Source organism: Bos indicus, chromosome 11 (assembly GCF_029378745.1).
Source record: "Bos indicus isolate NIAB-ARS_2022 breed Sahiwal x Tharparkar chromosome 11, NIAB-ARS_B.indTharparkar_mat_pri_1.0, whole genome shotgun sequence".
Taxonomy (NCBI): domain Eukaryota; kingdom Metazoa; phylum Chordata; class Mammalia; order Artiodactyla; family Bovidae; genus Bos; species Bos indicus.
In genome coordinates, this window is record NC_091770.1 from 106,409,948 (window position 1) to 106,415,947 (window position 6,000).

A 6,000-nucleotide genomic window follows, 5' to 3' on the forward strand; every position below is an offset into this window, starting at 1 on the left:
TCAGTATCTGTCTTTCCCATGAATATTCAGAGCTGATCTCCTTCAGGATGGACTGGTTTCATCTCCGTGCAGTCCAAGGGACTCTCAAGAGTCTTCTCCAGCACCACAGTTCAGAAGCATCAGTTCTTTGGCACTCAGCCTTCTTTATGGTCCAAATCTCACATCCATACACGACTACGGGAAAAACCAGAGCTTCGACTATATGGACCTTTGTCCACAAAGTAATGTCTTCGCTTTTGAATACAGTGTCTAAGATTGTCATGGCTTTTCTTCCAAGGGGCAAGCGTCTTTTAATTTCATGGCTGCAGTCACCGTCTGCAGTGATTTTTGAAGCCCAAGAAAACAAAGTCTGTCACTTTTTTCATTGTTTCCCCATCTATTTGCTATGAAGTGATAGAACAGGATGCCATGATCTTAGAGTTTTGAATGTTGAGTTTTAAGCCAGCTTCTTCATTCTCCTCTTTCACTTTTACCAAGAGGCTCCTTAGTTCTTCTTCACTTTCTGCTGTGAGGGTGGTGTCGTCTGCATATCTGAGGTTATTGTTATTTCTCCTGACAATCTTGATTCTAGCTTGTGCTTCATCCAGCCCAGGATTTCACATGGTGTACTCCGCATACAAGTTAAATAAGCAGGATGACAACATACAGCCTTGACGTACTCCTTTCCCAATTCGGAGCCAGTCCTTTGTTCCATGTCCAGTTCTAACTGTTGCTTCCTCACCTTATACACACGGCAGGTTTCTCAGGAGGCAGGTCAGGTGGTCTGGTATTCCCGTCTCTTGAAGAATTTTCCATAGTTCGTTGTGATTCACACAGTCAAAGGCTTTAGTATAGTCAATGAAGCAGTAGTAGATATTTTTCTGGAATTCTCTTACTTTTTCTATGGTCCAACGAATGTTGACAATTTGATCTCTGGTTCTTCTGCCTTTTCTAAATCCAGTTTGTACATCTGGAAGTTCTCAGTTCACATACTGCTGAAGCCTAGCTGGAAAGATTTTGAGAATTACCTTGCTGAATTGTGAAATGCATGCAGTTGTGCGGTCGTTTGAGCATTCTTTGGCATTGCCTTTCTTTGGGATTGGAATGAAAACTGACATTTTCCAGTCGTGTGGCCACTGCTGAGTTTTCCAAATTTGCTGGCATATTGAGTGCAGCACTTTCACAGCATCACTTCTTAGGACTTGAAATAGCTCAACTGGAATTCTATCACTTCCACTAGCTTTGTTCGTAGTGATGCTTCCTAAGGCCCACTTGATTTCGCACTCCAGGATGTCTGGCTCTAGGTGAGTGATCACACCATCGTGGTTATCTGGGTCATTAAGATCTTTTTTGTATGGTTCTGTGTATTCCTGCCACCTCTTCTTAATATCTTCTTCTTCTGTTAGGTCCATACCATTTCTGTCCTTTATTCTTATTTTTGGATGAAATGTTCCCTTGGTATCTCCGATTTTCTTGAAGAGATCTCTAGTAGTCTTTCCCATTCTATTGTTTTCCTCTATTTCTTTGCAGCGTTCACTTAGGAAGGCTTTCTTATCTCTCCTTGCTATTCTTTGAACCTCTGCATTCAGAGGGGTTTATCTTTTTTTTTTTCTCCTTTGACTTTCACTTCTCTGCTTTCCTCAGCTATTTGTAAGGCCTCCTCAGACAACCATTTTGCCTTTTTGCATTTCTTTTTCTTGGGATGGTTTTGATCACCACCTCCTCTTCAGTGTTACAAACCTCTATCCATAGTTCTTCAGGCACTCTATCAGATCTAATCCCTTCAATCTATTTCTCACTTCCACTGTATAATCCTAAGGGATTTGATTTAGGTCATACCTGAATGGCCTAGTGATTTTCCCTACTTTCTACAATTTAAGTCTGAATTTGGCAATAAGGAGTTCATGATCTGAGCCACAGTCGGCTCCTGGTCTTGTTTTTGCTGACTGTATAGAGCTTCTCCATCTTTGGCTGCAAAGAATACAATCAGCCTGATTTCAGTGTTGACCATCTGGTGATGTCCATGTGTAGAGTCTTGTCTTGTGTTGTTGGAAGAGGGTGCTTGCTATGACCAGTGTGTTCTTTTGTCCTGCTTCATTCTGTTCTCCAAGGCCAAATTTGCCTGTTACTCCAGGTGTTTCTTGACTTCTACTTTTTTGCGTTCCAGTCCCATATAATGAAAAGGACACGTTTTTTGGGTGTTAGTTCTAGAAGGTCTTGTAGGTCTTCACAGAACCGTTCAACTTCAGCTTTTTCGGTATTAGTGGTTGGGGCATAGACTTTGATTACTGTGATATAGGATGGTTTGTCTTGGAAAAAACGGAGATCATTCTGTCATTTTGGAGGTTGCCTCTAAGTACTGCATTTTGGATTCTTCTGTTGACTATGAGGGCTCCTCCATTTCTTCTAAGGGATTCTTGCCCACCAGTAATATAATGGTTGTTGAGTTACATCCTCCCATTCCCGTCCATTTTAGTTCACTGATTCCTAAACTGTCGGTGCTCACCCTTGGCATCTCCTGTTCGACCACTTCCAATTTTCCTTGATTCCTAGACCTAACATTCCAGGTTCCTAGGCAATGTTGTTCTTTACAGCATTGAACTTTACTTTCAGGAGCAGATGCATCCACAGCTGGGCATTGTTTTCGCTCCGGCTCCTCTCCGTTCCTTCTGGGGCTGTTTCTCCACTCGCCTCCAGTAGCACGCTGGGCGCCTACAGGCCTGGAGTTCATCTGCAGGGTCGCGTCCTTTCGCCTTTTCATACAGTTCACGCGGTCCTCCAGGCGAAGACGCTGAAGTGGTTTGCCATTCCCTTCCCTGCGGACCACGTTTTGTCAGAAGCCTCCGCCACGGCCCACCCGTGTAGGTGGCCCTACACGGCATGGCTCATGGTTCATTGAGTTAGACGAGGCTGTGGTCCGTGTGATCAGTTTGGTTAGTTTTCTGTGATTGTGGTTTTCATTCTGTCTTCCCTCTGATGGATAGGATAAGAGGCACAAGAAAAACATTTTGTGCAGCAGCACCCAAGAGAGAGGAGCAGAGACCCCACAGGAGACTGAGCCGGACTCACCTGGGCGTGTTTGGGGTCTCTGGCGGAGGCGTGGTTGACAGTAGCCTGCCGCGGGGTCAGGGGCACTGACTGCAGAAGTCCTGGGAGGCATGCGTGCTGGCGTAGGTCCTTTGGAGGACGTTGCCATTACCCCTACCGTAGTTTGGCCTCAGGGCAAGCTACAGGGCGGGAACACAGCCCCACCGGTGAGCAGGAAATGGCATGAACGATGTACTGAGCATGGCCTTGCCCACCAGAGCAAGTCCCAGTTTCCTCCACAGCCAATCCCTCCCGTCAGGAAGCTTCCACAAGCCTCTCACCCTCACCCATCAGAGGGCACAAAGGCTTGCTGGTGGCGAATTCTGGTTTTATTCATATGGGAGTCTTAATTTGTCCAGTTTTTAAGAAAATATTGATGTATTTTTGGCTGTGCTGGCTCTTCTTGCTGCTCAAGCGCTTTTCTCTAGTGTCGAGTGGGGGCGCCCCTCTAGGCTTTCCTCCAGTGTCGAGTGGGGGCGCCCCTCTAGGCTTTTCTCTAGTGTCGAGTGGGGGCACCCCTCTAGGCTTTTCTCCATTGTCGAGTTGGGGTGCCTCTCTAGGCTTTTCTCCAGTGTCGAGTTGGGGTGCCCCTCTAGGCTTTTCTCCAGTGTCGAGTGGGGGCGCCCCTGTAGTTGTGGGGCGTGGGCTTCTTGTTGCAGAGCGCTGGCTCTAGAGCGCAGGTTCAGTAGTTGCGGTGCTCAGGCTTAGTTGCTCTGTGACATGGGATCCTCCTGGGTCAGGGACTGAACCCGGGTCCCCTGCTTTGGCAGATGGATTCTTAACCCCTGGACCACCAGGGAAGTCCCATTCCGTCACTTTTGAATGATTATTTCACTGGCAGAGGATGCGATGGTTGGATGGCATCACCGACGCAATGGACATGAGTTTGAGCAAGCTCTGGGAGATGGTGAAGGACAGGCAAGCCTGGCGTGCTGCAGTCCATGGGGTCGCTCAGTCGGACACGACCGAGCGACTGAACAACAGCAAAAATAGAATTCTGGGTTGGCAGGGAGTTTACTTTCAACACTTCTTTGTTCCACTCTCTTCTTACTTGCGTGGTTTCAGAGTAGAAGCTGGGTGTGATTCTCATCTTAGTTCCTGTGTAGCTACGGTGCTCTCCCCAACTCCCCTGGCTCCTCTCGAAGTTTTCTCTTTGGTTCTGGTTTTCTGCCTAAATGTGGCTTTTTGGCATCTGTTTGTTGTCTTCTCTGAGCTTCCCGAGCTGTTATGAGGAGCACGCCGTGTGTATTTCAGGTGGTTGCTTTCCCCTTCATCCAGGAGAAGTGTGAGGGGTGCTCTTGGTTCCTTGCTGTGAGAGCCTGGTGGAGCCCCCAGAGGCGCCCCCGAGAGTGAGGCCCCCAAGACGCCGGCCCCAGAGCCTCCCACTCCCAGCCAAGCGCACTCCCTGCCACTGTGACGTGTCCGAGTTACTCAGTGTTCCCGCCAGTTTATGGCTCCAGCGGTTTTGGGTCCAGTGATGGGTCTCGGCCAGGGCCGTCTACACCTGCCTGTGTCCAGAATCCAGGAGGTGGTTCATGCTGTGACCTCTCAGGGAAAGCCAATGGTTTCAGTTTTTTCAGCCTTTTTCTTGCTGTAATGTTGGGAGTGTTCACTTAAGGAGTCTACATGTCAGACCTGGAACTGGAAGTGCGGTGTCTTTTAAAGAAATTAAAAACTGAGAGAAAAGGTGTTTTTCATCATATACATTTACAGTTTCCAGTGCTCTTCTTTTCTTTGCAAATCCGGATTACCAGCTACTGTCATTGTCTTTAGCCTGAAAAAATCTAAAAAAAATTTTACCATAGATTTTTCTAGCAAAGAATTTTTTCATCTTTTCTTTGTCCAAAGTATCTCTGTTTCATCTCAATTTTAAAGGTGGTTTCTGTGGGCCTAAAGTCCTAGGTTGAAAGGTCATTCTCCCTTTTCAGGAAGGGTGCGTTTCATTCCCTTCTGGCCTGCCTTGTTTCTGATGAGACGTTCGTGGCTGCTGTGCAGTGGCACATGTGTTGAACCCATCCGTGACTTTCTCATGATCTCCCATTCTGGAGGTGGCATTTGGTTCCTTCATGGCCTCGGTTTCTCTCTTGAGGTTCACTCTCTGTGACTTCATTGTACCCGTGTTTTCCCCACTCTCGGAAAGTGCTCACGATGGCTTTGTCAGTGTGTCTGCACTAAGCCTGGCATCTCTGTTTGTCTCTGTTGGCTGATCTTTCTCCTAGTCATGTTCCTACACTGCTTCTCGTGGGCGATACTTTTTAATTGGATGATGGGCAGTGTGAATCCTGTGGTAAGGGTCTGGAGTTTGTTGTCTTTCTCTGGGAAGCATTAGCAAATGGTGGCTTTACTTTTAGATAAGCTTGATCATCTCAAGTCTTTATTTTACGTCTTTTTTGGAGGAAGGTCTAAAGTGGCCTTTAATTTAGGGCAGGAGTGGCTCCGTGCTCTCGGCCTCTGCAGAGCGTGGAGGCCGGGTTTCCGCTTGTGTTGGGACTCGGATGGCCGCGGTCTGGGGTGCGTGGGGCGTGGTGCAGGCACAGCTGCTGAGCGCCGCCCCGTCACGTGGAGCCTGTGCTGTGCAGGGCGTCTGTCGGCCCGAGGTCCCGGACCCCCTGTGTGCATGTCTGGAGCTCCTTATCCACTCACTCCTGCACCTCTGGTGTCCGGCCCGCTGGTCCCCAGACTCTGACTCCTGTCTCGTAGTCTCGCCTGGAGAGCGTGACTCTGCTTGGTCCGCTCCTTGTGCTGTGGCGGGAAGTTGCCCCCTTCAGCTGGGCCAGGGCAAGCGTGGGCTGCGTGCCGTGTCTTCCTTTTTCCAGGAATCAGTATCCCGGACTCTCTGGTGTCCAATGCCTGAAAATAGTTCCACACCCATTTGCTCATTTTTACAGTTTTTATGACAGGATGGTTATCTAGTACCCGCTATTTCACTGTGGC